We start from the raw sequence: 24149 nt of genomic DNA on the forward strand, positions 1-24149 counted from the left end.
GTAAAGTGAACAGCAGTCAACAGTGGCATTAATATAGACCATTATCAGCCAGTGATAAGACCTGTACCACTCTACCTATATTTTACAGTGGGGTCTTGACTTGAGAACTTAATCCGTATTGGAAGGCGGTTCTCAAGTGAAAAAGTCTGTAAGTCAAGTCTCCATTGACCTACAGTGCATTGAAAACCAATTAATCCCGTAACAGGCCGATTTTGTTCCATTTTGGTTTTTTTCTGGTCTGTAAGTCAAATCTCAGTCTGCAAGTCAAACCTAAATTTTGCGGCCAGAGAAGTCTGTAACTCAAAAAGTCTGTAAGTCAAGCCGTCTGTACGTCAAGGGTCCACTGTACATTTCCTTTCATCCACCTCCTCCCCATGCTTATAGAAATGTTTGAATGACAGATTAGATTGTTGCGCAACTCTGCCCAGCTACAGCTCAAGCCTATATTAAGTTAGAAATGGTTTGTCTGATTTGGCACTGCATTGAGAGGTCCCTTTTAGTTGTGTGGAGGATAAATAGTGGAATTAAACTGTTTAACAGCTGGTTTTCCTTATTTACTTTAGGTTATGCAAAAGACAGTAACACAAAGCTTAACCCATTCACCAGCAGTAGCACATGCTCAGCATAATACCAAATCTCGTGTTTCTGACATAATTGAACATTTATAGCATGCAAGGCACAACAGGTTAGGCCACACAAAGCCAAAAAAACTGAATGCAAACTATAGTAGCTGAAATCAGAAAGCAGGTACTGTAATCCAGTTAGAAGTCAGGAGGCACAGTTAGTTTCCTTGCTGCAACACCCTTTGGAAATACATTCTCTATTAGATGCCCAGAACTAGTTAAAAAGTTTGCAAGTTGAATCCAAATTTCCCATTAAAAAAACATTGAAAATTAATTAATGCATTTTTATGGGGGGGGAGGTCAGAAACTTTAAAAAAAACTTAAAAGAAAGTCACTTACCAGGTACTGTAGACTGAGCCTTGCTCTTCACAGTGCCTTGGTAGACCCCTGAACAGCCAAAAAAGAGCCCTAAACAGCTAAAAGCCGGCAGAGAGCCGGCAGCTGGCAGCCATTTTGTGCTCTTCTCCATGCTCTTCTCAGCTCCTTCCCCCTCCCCTCTCCCCACCTAACAGCTTTGTGGAGAGCTTTTAAAGCAAGTACCCCTATGCACGTTTCTACACAAGCAGGTTTCAACTCAAACGGAGCACCTTTTCACCCAAACAAACAGCTTTTAAACTAAATTTTACATTTTAAAACAACAATACCAGGCAGTCCCAGGTCTCTCTCCCAGCTCTCTAACTGCTAGCAAGGAAGCAGACAAGCAGCCTCTTCACTAACTGAAAGCTTGAATTTCCCCGCTTTCCCTGCCTTCCCCGCATATTAGGTATGCTAATACAGTATCTGTGCACTGGAGGATTGTGGGAGGAACATCCAGCCCCTGATGGGGTTCCTGTGGGGCACCCCAAAATACTGAGTAGCTCTCTTGGCCTCTTTTGGGATTGGGGCTGTGCAGCCCTGTTCTGATCGGGAGGTGCAGCCGGAGGTCACCATGCCTTTGGGGGACAGGCCACAGAAAGGGGCAGGTGGTTTAGGGGACATTCCAACTCATACTTGGCAGGGGAGATACCACTGTTGTAAAAGTGGTTTTTCTGGGGTAAGGCTCATCTATTGCATTCTGGATGTGCTGACCCCTGTGATTTTCCCAAATGTGGGGAAATCAACTGCCTAAGTGGGGAACTATGTTTGTGGTTTCCCCTGTTCTTTCTAGAATTACTCTTTCCTCTTTGGTCCTTGGCTATTTTCACTGCCTGCTACTATAGGCCTGTTAGCCTTGCTGGTTTTTCAGGTGGGCTGCAGGGAACAGATCCTGGAAAGCCAGCAGTGCAGAATGGTGGGGTCTAAATAGCAAGCAGTCTCTGGTGCTAGTTCAGAGGCCTCCCAGCATGGCAGTAAGGGGTTTCTGGGTGGTGGTGGTTGAAACCCTTTTTTCTGTATTCGTTCCATAAGACGCACACACTTTCTCCCCCACTATTTGGGGGGGAAGTGCGTCTTATGCAGCAAAAAATATGGTAACTTGTAAACCGCCCAGAGAGAGCTTGAAGCACTATGGGGCAGTATATAAGCAGCATGCTTTGCTTTGCTTTTTTTGCTTTTCCATGGCTTGGAAATTATGGTCTCTCACTCTTTCAAACATAGTTTTTCCTCCGTCTCCTCATCTCTTTTGGTATTTCTAATTACAAAAATGCAGTGTGTCACTGAGCAAATCACTACTGACTGCAAGGGTTAGCTGCAAGTAGTAAAATATGCACTCTAGAAATTACCAAGTTTGCTGTTTACGACATTTGGGCACTTGGCCTTGTGCTTTAACACATCCATACCATATATATGATTTTTCATTACCTTTTTCTGACGGAGGGGAAACCCCAATATCATGCAAAGGTTGTGAGTTTCACTGGAGGTTGAGTAATTGGGTCATACCTTGCTGAATATATTAACTGCATCAGACATTCAATCTCCAATCAATACAGCTCTTTCTAACAGTCCTTTGTCACACCCTTATGCCTATACAGTATGTTAAATTTATTTAAATTTCCTCATATTTGGAACCATTCTACAGCTCACTTGGAAACTTAAGCTGTTATAGATTAATTATAATATTCCCTTATCTGTATTATTTATAAGATACCTGACAAAATCGAGTAACAGATTAGTCAAAGGTCTCGCACATCCTTCAGAGCTGTGTGCTTGGTCCAACCTCTTACCCAAGCTTACCTTATAGGGTTGTTTTGGTATATATTGGGGAGAGGGGAATCATGTTAAAGAAACTATGTACTGTATATTGCTTGTACGTATACAGACGGAGTGACATTTTGCCATATGTATGGGCTTCTCGTGATATTTTCACAAAATGGCTCATGTTTTTGCAGTTATTTTTTTTTATTGATAACAGGCCCCATCTACAGATCCATGAGAATGCCATAGGCCTGCTCCTAAAGTGACACAGTGGACAAAATTCTGCTGCATTACTTTGCAATGTCAACAAGATTTTTCCCAGTGTCATCTGATTTATAGGAGAAAATGGTGAGAAAAAGTGAGAAATTTCACAAATCAGGAGAAAACTGAAGATATCATTTCCTTCAGAAAGGCTGATAGAATATTTTGTAATAACAAGAAAATATTGTAGCTTAATTTTATTTGACATATTTTATTTTTCACAGAAACAAACAAGTAAGTACCAATTCACTACATTATTAGTTTCCTAAACCCACACACGCATGAGCAATTTCACTGCTACACTATAATAAGAACAAATTTCATAACAAAACTTAAAATTTTACTTTTTGGACTACTCAACCTGAAATTTCTCAGCAAGAATAATCACCAACACTGTTGCCTGGGAGATTCTGGGAGATGTAGTCCTAAATTCCTCTCACAGGTACTACTGTTGAGCCAGGTACCACCTATCCTGTACCTGTGCATCTGGTTTCTTCTGACTAAGTGCAGGACCTTACCTTTCCTGCCACTGAACTGCATCTTATTGGATAGGGCCCAATGTTCAAGTCTGTCTAGATCATTCTGAATGTTGAGTCTGTCTTTCAAAGCATTAGCAATTCTCCACAGCTTTGTGTCATCAGCAAATTTGATGAGTGCTCCTTCAGTCCCCTCATCCAGGTCATTTATGAAGATGTTGAAGAGCACTGAGCCTAAGACAGAACCTTGAGGGACACCACTGCACACTTCCCTGCAAGTAGATGTGGCTCTACTGAAGACCACACATTGAGTGCAGTTAATCAGCCAGCAGCAAATCCATCTGGTAGATGCATTCTCTATCCCGCTTTGTTCTACCTTATGTAGAAGTAGATTGTGGTCAACCTTATCAAATGCCTTACTACATCCACTGTGTTTCCTTGGTCCACTAATTTAGTCACTTTATCAAAGAGAGCAATAAGAGTTGTTTGACATGACCTGTTCTTAACAAACCCATGCTGGCTTCTAGTAATCACCTTGTTATTTTCTAGTTGCTCACAAATCTGCTGCTTGATTTTTTTTCCCCGAGGATTTTCCCAGGTATTGATATCAAACTGATTGGTCTGTAGTTTCCTGGATCCACTTTTCCCCCCCTTTTTCAAGATTGGAACCACATCAGCTCTTTTCCAGTCCTCTGGCAGCTTGACCATGCTCCAGGACCTCTCATAGATTTCAGTCTCCCTGCTTATCCTTGTGCACCCTACAAATCTGCCCTAAAAGGCTGGGAAACCATCTGGAGGAGGTTTATTTAGAATTTGTAGAACTACTTTGCAGAATGTTGGTTTGCTCTGGTGCAAAAATAACGTAATAACTACCGTGCAGCTATACTCTGTTACATACTAAGTTGTTTGATTCAGCATCTGTCTAATAATGTATATAGCGGTTTCTTAACTTGGGCCAATTTGCCTCTCTATATTAAGACACAAGAGGATTTTGCTATTATTTGGAGTAATTTACTTACACATGTTTAAAGTGGTAGTGGTGGGGGAAGGGCCTTAAAGCATTCCATACTGCCCTTTTCTAGATTGTCACCTCTCTGGATATTGCTCAGTGGAACACTTTAAATAACTGCAAGCCATAACAGGATGTCACCAAACTTAACTAACTCATTTTGTATCTCTGAAAAAGGTTCTTCCTGCTTAAATTTATCAGTAGGTTGGGGTGATTTTTCTCCTGGGAAAAATGTTACAAAAGATGCCTTTAAAATAAAAAAGGAAATAAAATGTTTTACTACAAAGTAAAACATTGCTACTAAAACATGGCTATTACATTACATCTCTGTAAAATATTGCCGTTAAGAGATGTAAGAAACTGAAAATGGAAAGTAGCACTATACCTTTCCTAAAACCGTTTTTGTCACTCAACAAGTTAATATTGTGAGCCTATATGTCCACACTGCTAGCTCAATACTTTTGACCATGCCATTCTTTGACGATGCAGTCAACTGAATGATGGGGCTCACTGTCACTTAATTTTGATTGGTACTGCATCAGTGTTTATCAGAATTTTACATATACAGCATTTATGGCTTCTGCTCCTCATGAAGACATTCATTTTACAATCCAAATCTAAAATGTCTGGTGTATATGAATGCATACATATAAAAGAAAAAAATTATGTTGTTTGATGTCACAGTATGTGAAATGGAATCCAAACGCTTAAATGAAATTGGCTGCTACTGGTTTCAATCACTCTTAATAGTTGCCAAGACTGGAAATGGAGCCAAGGAGCACATGAGGAAGAGAAAAGGAACACTTGCCCAGTGTAAAGGTGTGTTTATGTTGCATTTCTTCAGTGATTGGAAACTGGTCAAATTAAAATTGAAGCCAGGATATGGATTGCAATTCTCATGTACTGGCTCAGACTGTCTTATCTCCCTATTGGTCTTGCACCATTGATCCTGCAAGACACCTTAAAGTCAACATGGGTTCAGTTAATCGAACAAAAAATAGCCTCTTTGGGTCTCTCTAGCTTGACTCTGTTAAGCATGGGAATGGAAAATGCAAAGAAAATAATCAAGCAGGGTACTGAGGACACTGAGAGACAAAATAATTTAAGCAGTGCCCCAGAATTCTACCTTAGAGAGGACAGCTTATACAAGCTCACAGCAGCACCTTATTTTGCCCAGTTGGAGCAGCCCAGGCATAGAAGGGCGTTTACTCTGGCCCATCCCATCTTCAGCAGTACAGGAGAAATGGTATAACAGGATCCCCTGGGCAGAGTGCTTTTGCCCATGTGGGATGGAGTAGATTGAAACAACTGAACACGTCCTGTTGCAGGGCACATTTTACAAGGATGTACGTGAAGAACTTGTCTCCCCTCTGATTGGCCAATTTCCTGGTTGTACAGATCAACAACGTATGCATGTGCTGCTGTCTGACTCCAATACCATTCTTACACATAGGGTTGCCAAATTTCTTACTGCTGCAATGGGCATTAGAAAAAGGACCCTAAAAGTCGATGAGCCTCTGTGGTTAGAACATGGTTTGCCAGAAATTCTGGAATTGCTTTAGGGGAGATGTTTTGATGCTGTTGTTGTTCACCTCAGAACCAAGTATTTTTATTTGATCCCAATATTTTTGTATACCTCTGTATATTTATATATTTTGATGTTTTATTTGTGGCTGGTCTTTGACCGTAATAAAGTTTTATCTATCTATCTATCTATCTTCAGTGCTGGTGCCCAAAATCAGGATAGCAAGAAAGGTGCTGGTACACTCACTTTAACCTGTTGCAACATTGGGAGACAGGCAGGGAGTGGTACACCAGTGCAACAACTTATGATTCTTCGTGTTCCGTATGCAAAAGCAGCAACAGAGAGGACACGTGACTAGACAACCCAATTATCTCTACCTAGGATGGTCCAAATTGTGGTAAAAAGGGTTGTTTCGTATGTTATGTCATTTGGGGTGATCCTTGCATCCACAAGCAAGCATCAACCATTTAACACTTCAAGCAACTATTTGGCACAATCTAGACCAATCTTCTTTCTCATTGGTGGTAGTGCAAAAACCACCATCATCACCAATTCCCACCTTGCCGTCTCCTTCCTTCTCTATGCTTTGTTTAAGTCACTTCATAATCTTGAGAAAAGGGAAGTTTCCTTCCCACTTCCCACGGGGAGGGGGGACAACAAAGCTCTCCATTTATTTTAAACTGTTGCTAACTAATACAGCACATCAGTGATGCCTTGAAAGGGATATTAAAATCACGGATGTATTAGGAACAATTAAAAAGAAATGCAAAGCTTCATCTCCCTTCCTCTCTGCTGCTTTGACATTTGCCAAATGCCAGCCATTTGACAAGCCATAATACATGCCAGCATGGCTGCACAGATGGTTCAGGCATAATATATGCCTTCCATGCACATGGAAAGTATCAAGTGCTAGTTTGTGCAGCAGACCTGGGGGCCACATTTATTCCAACACACATCCAACATACTGCATTCTATCTATATAGTCTGTCTGATGGAGATATATCCACCCACTCAAAACTTGCATGGCTTTCTCTGCTTCAATGAATGACATTCTCATTCAAAGCTGTATTGACTCTGAATAACCTAGCATAATTTTGCTTGCTAGGCCCTTAATTCCTTTTGCTAGTATTGCATCAAACAAATTTAATAAATTCTATTCCCACGACTTGTCTGATATCATCATGAAGAAAGAAAACAAGGCAAAAGGATGATGGCATTTGCCCCAGTAAAAACTTCGAAGTGCAGGAATAGAGCATGGTTATTTGCCAAAAAGAAAAAGAAGGAAACTGGTGAGGAATGAACCATCACTTTAAGTTTCTCAGAGGCTACTGTAAACAATGGTGAGAGAAGCTAAAAAATTCATATGAAATTATAAAACAATACTTGGCAGCAGCATTCGCAAAACAAACATACTTATGCAAAGTTCTTCCCATCATTGCCACAAACTTTAATAGACTTTATTTTTCTGAGTAAGAAGACTTCTGGAAATAAGGTTAAGCTGGAAGCCTTAAGGGAGACATACCCGTACAGAGCATGCAATTGTAAGGTTAGATTTTATTTAAGAATCAGGACAGAGCATAAAAATTCAGACACACACTCTTCTGAAATTAAGACCTCCCACAGAGTAAAACAGAAGATTATTAGTACTGGGTAGAGTGACTTGATTAGATCTACCCCTGCTGCACAGAGAATCTCACATTTTCATTTAGCTTGCAAACATTTATTTGGGGCTGTTTTTTCTCGCCAGGGCTGGACAAATACTCTGTATCTTAAATATTGTTATTCTTGACAAACTCTGCTGACTATTTTAAGGCAATTTGCTAGGAAGAAAAAGTGTGTGGTTCCGAAGGCTGAGCTTGGTGAGAGGGGGGGTAGGCTGCAAGGGCCAGAAGATGCTGGGATTTCATATTAACTATGCTACTTACTTGCTGTGTGGCCTCCAAAAGCTTGTTCAGCCTTTATAGCATTTCAGTTTCCCTGTCTTTAAAACAGGGATACTATTACTTCCCAAGAGTGATTCAACGGATTACAAGGCGAATGTTTGTTTTAATGCTTTCAAAATATAGCATATTGTATAATTATTATTTGCATTAGGCCATTTCTCCCCATTGTTTCTGATGGCTAGATACCAGGATTACTGAAGTGGATGTTGAAATAGGCAGCTACTGGGCTGTAGGAGTGGAATTTTCAAGCAAGCAATTGAAAGGTTTTGGAGAAAAAATAGGTATTTTCCATTTGATGTTACAGCTACTGGTTACTTAGGCACAACAGTTCTCTTTTTAATATTCTCACAGCATAAGCATACATATCACAGCCGTCACATATAATTCCTGTGCTGATATGTGTTCATCGAAATGTGCTTTCATTTTATCACATGTGCATTCTTACATTATCTTTGACTTGATTTATTCTGTTTATTTGGAAAACAAGGACTCTTCCTATAAGCAGGAAAAGCTGTTCTGCAGACAGAGGAATTTTCTCAGGCTCTATGGCCCTTCATTGGCAGAGGCTTTGGGTGGGGCCGGTTCTATTACTGCTCAGTACTCATTACTGCCGAATGCACTCAAGTTTCTGAGGTTCCAGTTCATCAAAGCATTGAGAGGTAAGAGAATTTAAGGTAATGTATCAGTGACTGCCAGAGGCAGAGATAAAAAGAATAAAAAGCAAAAATAACAAATACTTCAATCAAAGTTTGGAATTTGTAGAAGAGGTTTTGATCTCAATATAGAAAAAATAATAATTATCTAAGAAATTCCTACTTGGGTGTGAACTTCTAGCTGGATTTTATTTGGCAAAATCCTGGGCAAGACTGGTAACTAATACAGAACATGTCTATAAACACATATATTTATTTAGTAGAGTAACACATTCACTAGCATGTTCCACTGCTAGTAACGTGTTAAACTATTTCCTAGCGTGGGTTTGTTTTGTGATTCTGCTAATTTATTCGGTCTACATCCTTCTTGCCTTTACTGTTAGGAACTATCATGGCCAGTTACATCAAAATCTGGAGGAACATGCATATTTACTTTTGCCCGCCCCTTTGTACACAACTTCCTTCTTCTTCCCCAAGCAACTCATATACTAGTCCATCTTTACTCACTGCACAGATGAGCTGAGGTAACAGACATGTGTATCTGTCATACATATAAGCTTTGCATATAGCCCTATGCAGGTAAGATGTACAGGTAGTATGTTGCAAAAATAGGTCAAAGTTGCGAATCTACCAAACATTCTCCTCCCCTCACAGACTAACCAGCAGGCTATCCTAAAATAGTAATTTATGTTTTAACCTATTATTTCACACGTCATTCACAACTCTTCTATGAGAGTCAAACTATCTGTCTACTCACCTTCTCTGAATTTTGCTATCATGAATTAAAATACAAAGTCCTGGAAGATTCAGGTCCAAAGAACAGGCTACTGCCATTACAACATCATCGGCTTCCATCAAGCTGCAGTTCCTTTTTTGTACTAGTTGGCTCTTAGTTGCAAAGCAGTTTGTGGTAACTCTTGTATGTCAAGCTCATATTTTTAGCCCTACAGTAGCTCCGAATTGCCTTGGGTTTGTGGGTTTTAAAGCAGACTCTTAACATTACTGATGTGGCATTTTGTTTTCAGTAATTGATATTAATTTTCAGGTTGCACTTCTGGTTTCAATCTGAGATGCTCTCAGAGGGCCGCAGTTAAAACGTCCACAACAAAATGGTAAGGGATTGTTTTGTTCCCTTTTAGTTTTGGAAAAGTTTTAACTGCCATACACTCCCAGTTTCTTTTGCATTAAATTTTGCCCCTGCACAGCACAAAACATTAACGTCTGTCTGGCTGAAACAATTATTTTGGCATTTCTATGAGCAGCCTGGGCTTGGAATCTGGTGATAATCAACATTTCTACAAACTCAAGTTGATACATTGGACCTGTATTACACACTTTAAAGTGACTATGAAAACAGCAGCCATTTATTTATGGGGAGATACTATGCCAACAGCAGATGCTTTCCATATGTCGAGCACAATGCTACAGTCTCCCACTCTCCATTGTTCTCACACAGTAGGACAAGTCCTGAGGAAAAGGCATTTCCACAGCATGCACCAGCAATCTCACTACTGAGAACAAGCACATTCTCCTTAGGCAGGTAAGGTGGGAAATGTACAGGGCAGCCTGCTTATTAGGGTTCAACTTTTTCAGAACAAGTACACAAACAAACAAACTCACCCAAGTTTTCTAAACTAGGCAGGTAAATGAAACATATTTCATATCAGCAGGTGAGAACCAAATATTCTGAGTTTCTCCCCACTAATTGAGATTATATGTTTGTGTATTTCTGTAAAAAAAAGTCATGGAAACCAAAATGCAAAAATTCTGTATTTTGTGCAAAACCCTTGTATTTTTTATAGTAAACTAGGAAAATGCAAGCAATGTTTGGTTTTTTAAATACTAGTTTCTGCACATATGATTTTCTGTTATTGTTTTGCTACTCTTGCACTCCCAGCCTTTTTGCTCTGCTATAGAAGCAAAAACTCTCACAGCATTTGCCCATTTTCAAGACTATATCAATGTGCTAAGATACTCAGTTTTTAAAAAAATAGAAGACAAGACAGTTTGTGAATATACATTGCATCCCTATTCTAAACATGCTTAAATGGCATAGAAACTCTCTGTGTGTGTGCGGGTGTGGGCAAAGAGCATATTTTTAAGGTGCTCTGCTAGAGGCAAGTTCTAAACAGTTCCTCAAACCCCTTTCAAGATGCAACGAACTGGTGCTAAGACTGTCATTTGATTGACAGATATTCCCACTGTTAATGACACTTCAAAACCCATATTGACTGAAGATTCTGCAAATACTATTATGATGGTCAACATCCAGACAGCATAACACTTAGATTAGAGCAACAATTATTTATCTAATGTGGATAGATAATACTCTTGTGTTTTGCTTGGATACAGGAAACCCAGATTCACAGCTTGCAGCTGTTCCTCTTCCAGTCTTCCATTCATGAGATCTGAATTGCCCTGCCATTTGGTAGGTTGGTAACAGACTCCACCAGATTGTGCCCTTGAATTTCAACAGTGTACCTCCCAAGGAAGGCTAAAGTTCTGTAAATATCACTTTGTGTTTTCTGAGATTCTGGATATATTTCCACAAGGCTACTGAAATAAGTGACAGTATAAAATACCTTAATGAATTTTGCCAACAAGTATTCCCTAAAAACATGTGGGCTTTTCCAAATACAACATTTCTAAAATGAAAATAAACACTTCTGCTTCCAAATAATTACAATGGCAAAGTGTTAAATCATAAAGCAAATGGAAAATGTGTAACTTGTAAATATCTGATCTTTAAAATACTGTATGTGTAAACGAAGGAAGAAACTCAAAAAGAACTCCCATTCATTTACAGGTATTGATCTAAATAATTTTAGTTCACATGTGGCTGTTCTGCCTTTATCCTTTCTCAGGACCTATGAATAAGCATTATTTTTGAAGAATGGTAACTGACATCAACATCTACAATTCCAACACAAAATAACTATAACTACAGTGTATAACAATAACACACTGCTACCTATACTATCAGTGGCTGGATAGTTCAGTGGTTTAGGTATCTGACTATAGAGCCAGAGGTTGGCAGTTCAATTCCTCACAGTGCCTCCTAGAAGAACAGCCAGCCTGTTTAGTCATGGGCACCCCCAGAAGAAGTGAATGGTAAACCACTTCTGAGTATTCTCTGCCTAGGAAACCCTGAAAAGGGTTGCCATGAGTCAGAATTGACAAGATGGCATGCACTTATTATTATATCCACACTATCCAGTCTGAGGCCACCGATTGAACAATTGATGCAACGGGATAGTTGTGAGACAATCCATCTCTATATCTGTGCTTAAAACTAATGGATGCCAGATGCCAACGATAGATGATATTATGGCAAAACAACTGATACAGATATTTCGCTTATATGGTCAGAAAGCAATAAAGTAGTGTCTCTCTTTTTTTGAATTCTGAGTTCATTTCCCTTTAATTTTATACTAGATACAAGAAATTGCACTTGTTGCCAGTTTACTTACCCATTCTTTGTTGTGACACTTTTTCCATTTTTAAAATTCTTTACTTTCCATATGAGTATCTATCAAGATTTGTACAGAAATTTAATCAGATTTCTAAATGCGTAAAAAAGTCAAGTGCTGCTCTGAAATAACTGATTTTTCAATAATTATTATAAGGGTTGGTACTTCATGCACACAGGCAAGCTCCAGAATTTTGAAACAGATGTATCTTACCTTTTTTCACATATATATTTAAACACTACTTCTACAAACATCTGTATCTGTTAACTGTTGGTAAAATATTGATAGCTACCTTTTGGTGCTAACCAGCGCATAGCATACTTTTTACAATTGTGTTCTTATGGCACTGTTTCTCATTTCTTACTAATATAATTTCTTGTCAGAAAAAACTAAAACCACTCTGGGGAGTTTGGTTCAGACATTCTCTTTAACTCATCCCAGCTAACACATTCATTCTTCTTCTCGGTACATAACTGAATCTTATAATGCCATGGTTTACCCATGTGGATTGCTTAACGGGCATGTTAAAACTTTCATTATAAAATTATATAAAAGAATCTAAAAGGATTTCATCATTTCAAGTCACCAGGCTACAGTGACAACACAACCAACAGTTAAAATATCCTAGGCCAAACCATGCCAGTGGTAAACTAGTTGTATTTTCTGGCTCTGTAGTGGCTTAATTTTTTTTAATTCCCCAGTCTTGATCAAGGGAACATATGGCTTCCCAGAAGCAGGAAACCACTTCTGCCAAATTTATTTTCCTTTAGTAACAAGACCACAAAAGACTGAAACATACAGCTCTGTTAGCCACCACCCTGTCCTAGATGATTGTAGTTTAATAGCTACAATAAAAGCCATGCAAGTAAATTATATTCCACATTTTTTTTATTCTCCAGGGCAGTAAGTGGACAGTCCCTTAAGAATATGATCTTTAGATGTATCCATTACTTTATGAGTAAAGAAGAAGAAGAAGCTAAGTTTCCTTTGGGGTGGGGATGGTAAGTCTTCTATTTTTGAAAACCTGCCCAAACAGTTCCAAGATCAGAAGAAACCAAGTTATTAATGTCAAAGACCCAAGATCTCTTTTGCCATGGTTGCTGAAGGAAGGAGGGAGAGTGTTTTGTACTCAGTGGTCCTTTGCTTCTGCAGCACAAGCCTGAGCCAAAGAAGCAGGACAGGAAGAAAGAAGAGACTGAACAAGATGACTTAAAATACAACAACAAAATCACAGTATGAAATAAATAAGTGAAAAGGCATCATTTTAAGAAAACAACAAAATTGCAAAGTTTTTAAAAAAACCAACCACTGTATCTTTAAGACAGATAGTCTCCCCTCAGAAAGATGACAAGCTAATTACAGTGTTTCTGCCAGAGGGAACTCACACATGCAAACTATTATGTAAAATATAAGGGTATTTTTTTCCCTTCAAGAATGCTCAAGATCATTAGACATGGTTTTCTCAATGCTGGAAAATCAAGCCAAAAATGAAAATAAACAGTTTCAAGTATATGCAACATAATTCCCTCAGCATTTATGGCAATATAGTAAAATGAGTCCTACAAAAATGTGGCTTGACATTTCATGATGTTCTGGGTTTTTTTTTACCTCAATATTCAGTGTTTCCCTTCTTGAACTATATTATTCACAACTCTATTCAATTTCATAGAGCACGGCTACACACATCCATGGATGTTCTCTGAAATTTCAGCCCAGTGTCAGCTAACATGCTACAAAAACCAACACTGGGAAAAACTGACAAAAATTTAATACATTATTAATTATTTTTAGAAAAGAAAATCTCAGGTTAATGTTGCACAATAGGAAAACATATGGAACTATATGCTATAATAAACAGCACCCTACTTTCCTTAATTGTCTGCTATGGTAATTTAAGGCCAAGGTGATGATGATTCAGTTGATTTAACAGCCAAGCATGCAAAATCTTATAAATTTTGCTATAAAGTTACAAGTGAGCTAATAGCAAACTGTTTGTATAAATAAGTACAAGGGGAATTTCAGTTCATTTTACTCTTACAAGGTCAAGAGGCAGTATTTTAATTGGAAGCACAGAAAGGCTTCAGTAGGTACAAATGCAGTTACCCTTTTTTCAGGCATAATGCAGGGATGCAAAGCTACGAAGGTCTTCTACACTGTCTGTTTTTCTGCATCACCCTAATCTTTGCTGGCACTCATCATCCTCTGCTATTGACCACTGGTATTCTAGCCACAACAGTGCTGTAACCAGAAAGTAAACCTCTAAATATTATAGCCAAACTGCATTAATGGCACGCTTGCCACTCAGGATGCTTTGGATGAGAGAATCTAATCCAAAAGGAAATAACAGCCATCCTACTTAATTTATTTTTGGCTTTAGTTGGGAAAGGATTCAATATAATGTTATACCTGATGAAGAATTTGTTGGTTTAATCCCAGTCTGGCAATAATTCACAGTGAATTGAAAACAACACAACTGTGTTATGCTTTTGATGGGTAAAACATTCTCATTAGAAAAGATGTTAAATTAATTCATGTAATATGCATATTCTTATTTGATACTTAAAACAGCAACATTGATTTTTATTGTCAATACTTGGTACTGTGTTATAGAGCCAGGATATTTCTTGTTTGTCCAGTTTCTTTTTATCACAGTGTTTTTGCTCAGAGAATAAATCTGGAGAACAGGAGATGGCAAAACACACATCTAAAAACACACCCAGAGTTAGAAATGGACAGGAGATTTTATGTTTCCCGTAAGATGTTGTCCACATTTGCTACATAAAACTAGGATAGCTATTGTCATGCTGATGTGTATAAATATTCTGTATACATTATAAAAATCATGTACCATAAAGTCAATTCCAACTTATGGCAACCCTTTCCAGGGTTTTTCAGGTAGAAAATACTCTTAAGTGGTTTACCATTCCCATCTTCTGGGGACACCCTGGGACTGTGCAGATTGCCTAAGATCACACAGGTTGGCTCTTCTCTCAGGAGGCACAGTGGGAAACTGAACTCCGAACCTCTGTCTCTGAAAGCAAATGCCCAGACCACTGAGCTATTCAGTCAGCTTCTGTTTAACTATTACATTCCCCTTAATATTGACTCTATTAAAGTTGTATCGTCAACAGAACATGGGAACTGAACAAGAACTCCCCTCCAAAATTGGGAATCTGTGGATTCTCCTCCTTTCCTTCCTGGCCTCATTAATAATTTCAAATTAATGTATTAATTTTTTTTTTAAAAAAAGGCTAAAGGAAATTAGTTTACTATCTTTTCATAAATTGGTGGTTATGTCAGATAACTTTGTCAACCTATCTGCTTAGGCTTGGGAAGGACTAACTAGTTTGCTGACAAAATTTTAGTGATGAACAACCACTGTTGATGTAAATGAATTCGTATTCTGAAGTACTGTTTAAAATAGGAATGTATGGGCACGTCAAAAGATGGCAAAGGTCTTTCCTGAAAGTCAAACATGCAACACAGCTCAGAAAAGTCACTTTTTTGGCCTACAGCTTCCAGAATCCTGTGACCAGTAGTCTAAAAAGTAATTTGATCAAGCTCTGGTAAATGTACAGTGAATGCGTACACAAGAGATACAGAATGAGACTATGGTATACACATTGTATGTGCAAAGGTTTGCTAACATGATCAGGATCTTGCTTTCAGAAAGGCGGTTTCCTCTCCATACAAAAGTCTATATATGTGTGTGGACTGTACAGACAGGCAAGGGGTCTCACACAGAAGTAAGAAGGGAGAACTTGCTAATTTATTCAATTTTAACCCACCCTGCTAAGGACAATCAGTGGATTTATTCTGAACATCTGAAGAGAGCTCAGGTTATTCCAAAACCAGGTAACCTTTAAAAGCCTAAAACAAAAGAGAATTTTAGAAATATATTTGGTGGGAGACTGAAGTACTGTAGGTAGAACTGGCATTTCCCCCCTGGGTTTTAACTCACAAGTGATGACATAAAGCTAAGGGGGGGTGGGGCAGTGTGGAGTTGAAAATGATTTAAATTTGTGAACTCCAAACTTTTTTGGGAGATTGCCAGGCTTAATTTGGATGTGGGCATTTCTAAGTTTGTACAGCTCTAACTTTATCCTGTTACAGTCTAAAACAGAAGACTTGGTAACAGTTTTGAAAAGATTTCATATTTATTCATCACAACCGTTCCCAATATAGTAAAGCAAATAATCAAAATGTGTGTTTTTCTAATTGTTTCACTCCAAAAGAGAGCAAAAGGATACTGGGGCCCTCTAAGGAAAAGCCCCCATGGAAAAATAGTAAGTTAGAAGAATACCCTGTATCATGTAAGGACAATCGCCAGGATTGGTTACCTGAGTTGATGGGAAAAGCCCTATCAGACAATCCAGGCAGATCCAAGAAGCTCATAACCAGCTTCTCTCCTTTTCACCCACCCTGGCAGCCCTCTCCACCACCTGAAATTCTGCTTTGGAAGGTTTTTCAGTTTCCCAGAGCAGAAATTAAGAGTCCACAGTGGCCGGGTGGTGGTGGTGGTGAAGTGGGGTGTGGGCATGGCTGGGACTGAGCCACCTCTTCTTGGATCTGTCTCCTGCCAGCACCAGCTACTCAATGGAATCCTGGCAAATACGTGCAGGAAGAAATAGGACAGTTTTCCAGGTCGCACCTGCAATTTCTCCCTGCAAGCCCCCACATTCAACAGGTACACCACCACCCCCTATGTCAATTTTCAGGAAAAAAAAGTTCAACAACTGGAATCAACTAAGACCAAGTATATATTCCCTGTCAGAAAACTGTTTACTCTACATCTTGTCTACAAAAATATGCACCAGCTCTGTTGGTAGCCATCCTGCTATTAATGGATCAAACGTGTAGCAAAGCAGTGCTTAAGAAGAGCCTTGAAACAAATATTCTGATAGACGTCAACAGATCCCTCAGGATTCAGGGCTGAAGGTCATTTAAATTAATAAAAACTGTCATTTTATACACAAATGAAAAACAAATAGATATTTAGTGTATTTATCATTATAAATAAATTTATTCCAATCCAACTAATATAGTGTTCTTATTAACACACAGTTCTGTACAAAAAACAGTGGGTAATAACTTGCCTTCTTTACTTCCTTATAGTGAATTCAGTGTTACATCTCACTATAAAGTCTGAGATTCGAAATGAAATAACATAACTTTGTATACCCAGTTGTACATCACAGACTTTTAACAAAAAGTTTATCAGCGAGCCCTCAGGGATACTAGCACTTGGAAAAATCACATTTTGGTCTATAATTCCCAGACTCCTCAGCCATAACTATGCAAGCTTGGTGGCTCACAAAGGCTAAAATATAATATACAGAAGAAAAAATAAACACAGAAAGCTTATTGAGTGCATCTGATGCTTTGCCCTCACTTCTTTAAGAGATCCCACAAGCATTTTCTGCACAGAGAGTTGGATGTGCATACCTTCTGACCACAAAAGAGACAACATTATCATACTCCTACAAATGTCCTTGATTTCTGTGGTTGTGGATTCATAAGAATGGTGGGCCTTTAACTAAAATTTAGACAGCAGTTCTCTCTAGTCAGCCAGAACTGCCACTTCATAATCTTTTCAGAAACCTCCAATGACGTGGTTTTGGAGGAGGTAGCCATGTTAGTCTGTGCAAGCATATCAGGCAAAACCCAAAGAAACAAAACAAAATAAAAGACAAAAACATGTGACACCTTAAAGATTATTACATTTTAATGTAAGCTTTCATGGACATATCCACTTCATCAGACAAATGGAAACAGAATGAAATGCTGAATGAAATATTAGTTTCACAAGTAGAACATTCTAAATATTCATTGGTGTATGGTACATCTACATGCAGTAATTTAGCCTATGTTGTTTTAAGATACTGTTGTAAATAACAGTGGTGCCTCGCTTAGCGATCGCTCCGTTGAGCGATGAAATCACTTAGCGATGGGGTTTTGGCCATCGCCAGAGCGATCGCTTAGCGATGGCCCCTATAGAGAAAAATTGCTTTGCGATGATTGCGGGGAAGCGATCACCGCAAAGCTCCCATTTTCGGCCAGCTGATCGGCGGTTTCAAAATGGCCGCCCGCTGTGTTGCCTCGCTTTAGAGGCACCGAAAATGGCTGCCACAATGGAGGATCTTCGCATAAGGTTAGTTTTAAAGCCTATAGGAATGCATTAAACAAGTTTTAATGCGTTCCTATGGGCTTTTAAAAATTGCTTAGTGACGTTTTTTCCGGAACGGATTAACATCGCTAAGCAAGGCACCACTGTATAAACATTCCTCCAGGAGACAGAAAACTGACACCAGGCCTGAGCAAAGATGAGAGGGGAGGAGAGGAGGGGTGTGTGGAGGGGAGATTTGGAAGACTGGGGATTCAATTAAAACCTAGGGGTGGGGAGAGAATATATAAAAAATAAATATAGAATTGAAAGAAGATAGCAGAGGAATCACCTTTGTTAATGAAGGGATTATTGACAGTTTTTATATTTGAGCCTAGTGATGAGAGATGAGCTTGCTAGTTATGAAGAAAACAAAAGTGGCAGTAGATAGCAGCAGAACATCTGTGAAGATTCTCAGTCATCCAAGTGAGGTTATCTGGAAGTTGAGTCATGGCAACTGGACATATTTTTTCCAGTTGCCATGACTCAACTTCCAGATAGCAGCTGAAGTGTTACATTTAGTAATGACTTAAGAAACCAAGTCTTATATTCAATCCATTTATATAGGTTACTATTATGCATACACAGTAATTTTTTATCTCAGCTGTTTCCCTCTGTATTCTTGATTTGTAATGATTCTGTTCTAAAATAGTGATTTTCAAATCTTCCAAAGAATGTCCTGGTAGACTGAAATGGTTGGACACAGGTTCTGTGTTTTGTGATTTCTGATGTCAGATTTATTACTGCTGACCCATTTCATGTTTGATCTATGTAAAGTGCAAAAGGGCATTGCTGGCAAAAGATGGCATAGATCACATTAGCTGAGGAACAAGTAAAGGTGCCTTTGATATTGTATGTGGCATTATTGGGTCCCATAATCATGTTGCCAGAATAGATGCACGGGCAGAGTTGGTATCTGGGTCTGTGGCAGGGTTTAGTCCCCCTGTCCATGTTGCTGTTTTGTGGTCCATTGTGTGTTAGTATTTTCTTGAGGTTAGGGGGTTGTCTGTAGACAAGTATGGGTTTCCCACCGAGAGCTTTGGAGAGTGAAAAGTTCTTGTCAAGGATGAGACCTGTGCCAGATCTTTATCTGCCGCCTGTATGCCCTCTGTGGCAACCATCCAGCTCCAGTAACAGGGTCTGGCGCTCTTGCCTGAAGAAGTCCCTGCCTGTGGCTCCTGTGAAACACCTTTTTCCTCATCTGACTTGCGCCGTAGCATCTCTGATTCCCCAGGCATGCATCATGCTGCTAATGCTCTGCAGACCTCAGTGGAAAGCTCATCCAACACCAAGTGTGCCACCAAGCTGCTCTTGATGTGAGGGTCACACAGGCAGACCACGAGGTAAGCTTTGTCTCTGCAGACAGGATGGAGTAGCTTCTGCATGACTGCCTGCAACCTCTGCACCTAGGCCCTGGTCCATGGAGGAAGGGAGGATCCCTGCACCAAAGTGGAGTCCAGAGACCAGTTGAGGGCATGAATCAGGGGACATTACTTGCCCCAGCAGAATGGGCATGGAGGACATGATGTCCTCCAATATGGATTTCTGCTGGACCAGGCAGGACACCATGGTCAAGGTGGAGTTCCACCTGGTTGGCAGGTCCATCATGTGTCTCTTGCCTCAACTCCTTCTGCTTCCCACAGAGCTGGCAGGCAGGTTTCAAGGTGCAGAAGAAATGGTCCACCAGTTGGCAGTGTTACTCCAGGAGTCCCAACATCTCCTGGGTGCCTGTGTCCCACTTGGGCTTGATGTGGCTCCCCAGGACAATGACATCACACACAACAAAGTGTAATTTGTGCGCCATGCACACAATGCCCTCAAGGCCTGGCATATTCAATGCTGCCAACATGTTCTACCCAGCATCGATGACCATGTGGCCACAGATGATCTCCCCCTCTGGTGCCCACTACTGCAGCGTGGACAGGAACTCACTGGCGATGTTCTTCCCTGTCACTTGAGCCTCTGTTTACCACACTTGCAGCAGAATGGATGTGCAGCCTGGTGGCAGGAAAAGGGCCTCCCCCTGCGGCCCTGTTGCCAATACCCTGCCACTCCTCAGGTCCTCTGACTGCCATCAGTGGGCCATGAGTGAGAGGCACCTGTGGTCTGTTGTGAAATGTAGCTTCCACCCCTTTGTTCATGAAAGCTGGTCACGGACCACCTCCTGCATGGAGTCACAGACAGAGGGCAGGACTCTGTTTGGCACTATGATGGCCCATTGCCTGCCTCTGCCTGCTGCTGGCCTGAGAAGACTTTGTTCCAGTGGTGCTGGTCTGGGAGGATGCAGGACACGAGCCTGGGGGCAGGGATAAATGTGTTGGGGAAACGTGCCCTGTTATTTACTGGTTCCGAGGACAGGGAGGTTTCTGGATCCTCTTGAATCAGTAACTCTTCAGATTCCTCAAGGAAAAGGAGTGTCAGTTCTTTGGGCACCAGAGGAAGCTCTGCTTCCACGGCACCTTCAAGGCCACGGGTGGTGGGGGTGGAGAACAGTGATGGTGGCTGGTCTAGTCTGGGGTTTCTTAGAGACCCCACTGCCCTTCAATTCCACCTACTCTTCTAGCATGCCACTGCCTATATGGCACTTAAAATAAAGGGGAAGGGAAGGAAAAATAAAATGGGCTAACATAGGAGAGGAGAGGGTATAATAAAAAATTATATTTTTAAAAGGAGAAACAGGTGGGGGAGGAATTGCAGAGTTTAAATTTTTTTTAAAAGAGTAATGGGAGAAGAAGCAAGAAAACTAAATACCCTTAAATAACTAAATAGGCATCCAGTGTCCCCCCCCGCCCCCACCCCAACAAACACTTTGGAATTAAAGGAGGGAATGGTAAAATACACACAAACCTAGAGATCACCCACCAGTCCTGAATGCACACCTCAAACATAATGAATTCTTAACTAAAATGCACCTGATTTTAAGAAAAGCCCTCCCTAGTATTCCACTATTGGAAATAATAAAGAAAGTATTTTAAATTAAATATGTGCGTTGAGCACATGGTAGTACTGGCTAGAGCACACAAACACCAGAGAACAAGCAACCAGCCAGTACCAGCTTGCATGGCATAGAAGGCCCAAAGAGTAGACGACGAATCGACAAATCAAAAATAGATAAAAATTCATTGCCTTGTATTCATCCCTACTGAATGAATGTAAAGTGATAAATCTGAAAATAAATAAATAAATAAATGATTTTCAACAAATATCACACTTCGTTTTTTGATTCGTTCCCATCTCTAATGCAGTTGTTCCCAACCTTGGGTAACCCAGGTGTTTTTGAACTGCAATTCCCAGAATGCTTCACCACCAGCTGTGTTGGCTGGGGTTTCTGGGAGTCGCAGTCCAAGAGCACCTAGGTTACTCAAGGTTGGGAACTACTGATCTAATATCTTACCTGCAAGCAAGAGAAACAAACCGCATTTGAAACTGGACTTAGAAATGCACCAATAACAAGTGCAGATGGTAGAGAATTTATATTATACTGTATATTCTAATTCTCAAGCCCCCAAAGGCAACTGCATGGCTAAAACCTGACCTTGGTGACTAATACCTCCAATATTAACTTCATACCTCCACTCACATCACCAGATTTTTCTCCCCTCTAAATGTCTATCATAAATTACACCTCAGTTTGTTTTGTCTTTATCCATCCCCAAATGGCCTCTAGGCATCTGATGAGGGTTTTCACAGCTTTCCTGGGACTAACTGTAGAAAAGAGAGGGGAAGCCATATGCATCATCTGTATGTTGATGAAATTGTTAATGAAGCCATATAGTTTGGAGGATTTCATGCAGATTTTAAAAAGGCTGGGGAGCATGCCAAAACTTTGTGGTAATGTCCATGAAACAAAATAATAGTACACTGGAACCATATTCCAGATTACTCTCTTGAGAAAACTGACGGCACAAAAACAGTGTGCTCATCTCCTATGCATAGTCCTTCCCCACACAGGTGTCCTAAAACATTTCGGTAGTCAAAAATATAGGCTGCTGAAAGGTCCAAGATTTGCATTCCACCACCATCACTGTGTACATCATCCACTGGGGGCCAAAGCTATTTCCATCCCTGAACCAGCCTAAAAACTGGAATAGATATAATAAAAGTATCACCCAAAATGCAAGCACCTTTTAAAGAATAGCACATTAGACACTGCATCACAATTACCAAGAACCAAAGAATCCAGATTTAGTTTTGTAAATAATTATTTGATTACTGCCCCTTATATATAGTGGAAATTGCAATCTTCCTCAAAGATGTTTTAATGACTCTGAAATCCATAGCCTGTGATTAGAAGAACATATTTAGCTAATGAAAGGGTCTGAGTGTCACATCAGAAGCTTCTCTACATCTCAGGAATATGCAAATTAGTTTGCTTTGTTTGATTATTGTCTTCATGGGTGTTTGTGTGTAAACATTTTGTACGGGTATATAAATAAGTGTCTGATATGTGGCTTCTACGTTCATCAGTAAGTAGCAAGGTGGAAGAATAGTTCCTATGGAAAAGTAGATAAGTTTTGGTCTAAGATTCACAGTGGAAAAATGCGCCAGAAATGGAAGAGAGCTTGTCAGATCAGCAGATGGAGTGGCAGAATAGCACAATTGACAGTGAAGATGGAGAGCATTTTGACAGTGTGACTGAGGGGGTAATAGGATCAATGCAGAGCAGCCTAACTGGGGTAGAGCTGAGTAGCCAGCAAGCATAAGCTGCACAACTTGCTTGCCACAGGGTTTTCCACGTGATAAATTCTCTACACACTTTCATTTCAGAATGACTGCTAAAGTTCATTGTAACTGGTGCTGTCTTTTGAGCATAGGGTCATCTGGCCAGCGGCTGTAAGGTCACAAATTCCAGTTATTTCAAAGTACTCTGCTGGCGAATCTCGCTTGAAGGGATCAGCTGTGATAAGTATAGTAACAATGTGAAAATGATATTCTGGTGGCTCCTAGTTGTTCACTGAAGAAAAACAAAGGTTTATTTTATTGGCATATCCCCAACATTTATTTCACCCTGTATATGTTCAGCTGTATGTCTTTTTTAAACATTACCTTTTTCCACATGGTAGTTATAGGGCCAACATATGAACCCCCAGTTCAATGTGTATGGAAGACTCTGGAAAATCTGTTTTTCATGTATCATTCTGAGTAGTTGAAATGTACATTTGTATAGTCTTTTAGACGTATTCAAGTGATGCTTATGCTATTGCTCTTGTGTACCCATCATAGACTTGGTTCTTTTTCTTCTTCTTTTAGTGTTGCCCTGCAGTGTAATAAATGCTGTATCTAGTTTACCTAGCAAAAAGCTTGAATCTGCTTTAGTATGAGTTTTGACAGACTTAGTTTTTGCACATGGCCTTGTACAATCTCAAAACAGAGGCCAGCAACATAAAATATATCTGGAGTCTATTGTATTATAGAATTTTCCTGTTCTTGAATATCCTTGACATTACAACTGATGACTATGTATTTCAGAACTGTTCTCTAAAATCTTTTAAGCTAAAAATATCACATGCAAGAAAGAAATTTAAAGCTACTAATTTTGACACCTTTTAAATCTGTGTTAAAACAGCATATGGAAATTAATGTTGCAAGTTTTTGGATATTTAGTTTTATCTTTAGTTAACACTAACACAGTGTTGTATTCATTTATATCATCTAATATATGGCACATTGTTGTAGTATGGCTGAATTTGTGATCTTAATTTCCCCTTTGTATTTATTTAAGCATCTAAATAAATTATTGTATTGTGCTTAACGTAAAGATTTGCTTTACACATCCCTGTTTCTCAAAATGTGCTTGATGACGCTACCTTTTGTTGAAAGAAAGCAGACATAGATACTCAAGTTGATGTCTTGAGAAAGTGCAAGAAGTAGTCTTGTTCTAATAAAAAATAAACTGCTAATATTCTGAACCAGA

At 39.6% G+C, this 24149-nt stretch overlaps 1 protein-coding gene, 1 long non-coding RNA gene and 1 pseudogene across 13 annotated transcripts in view; 2 read left to right on the plus strand and 1 right to left on the minus strand.

The window, feature by feature from the left end:
- Nucleotides 1-24149, minus strand: part of SUPT3H (SPT3 homolog, SAGA and STAGA complex component) — a 340265-nt gene that overhangs the window by 16207 nt on the left and 299909 nt on the right. The window lies entirely within an intron of this gene.
- LOC140703477 (U1 spliceosomal RNA) lies at nucleotides 1606-1760 on the plus strand (annotated as a pseudogene).
- LOC144583688 (uncharacterized) lies at nucleotides 9657-13545 on the plus strand. Its single transcript, XR_013537614.1, has 2 exons — nucleotides 9657-9714; nucleotides 10955-13545. It is a non-coding gene; the product is annotated as an uncharacterized LOC144583688 (long non-coding RNA).

This window comes from Pogona vitticeps, chromosome 1 (assembly GCF_051106095.1).
Source record: "Pogona vitticeps strain Pit_001003342236 chromosome 1, PviZW2.1, whole genome shotgun sequence".
NCBI lineage: Eukaryota > Metazoa > Chordata > Lepidosauria > Squamata > Agamidae > Pogona > Pogona vitticeps.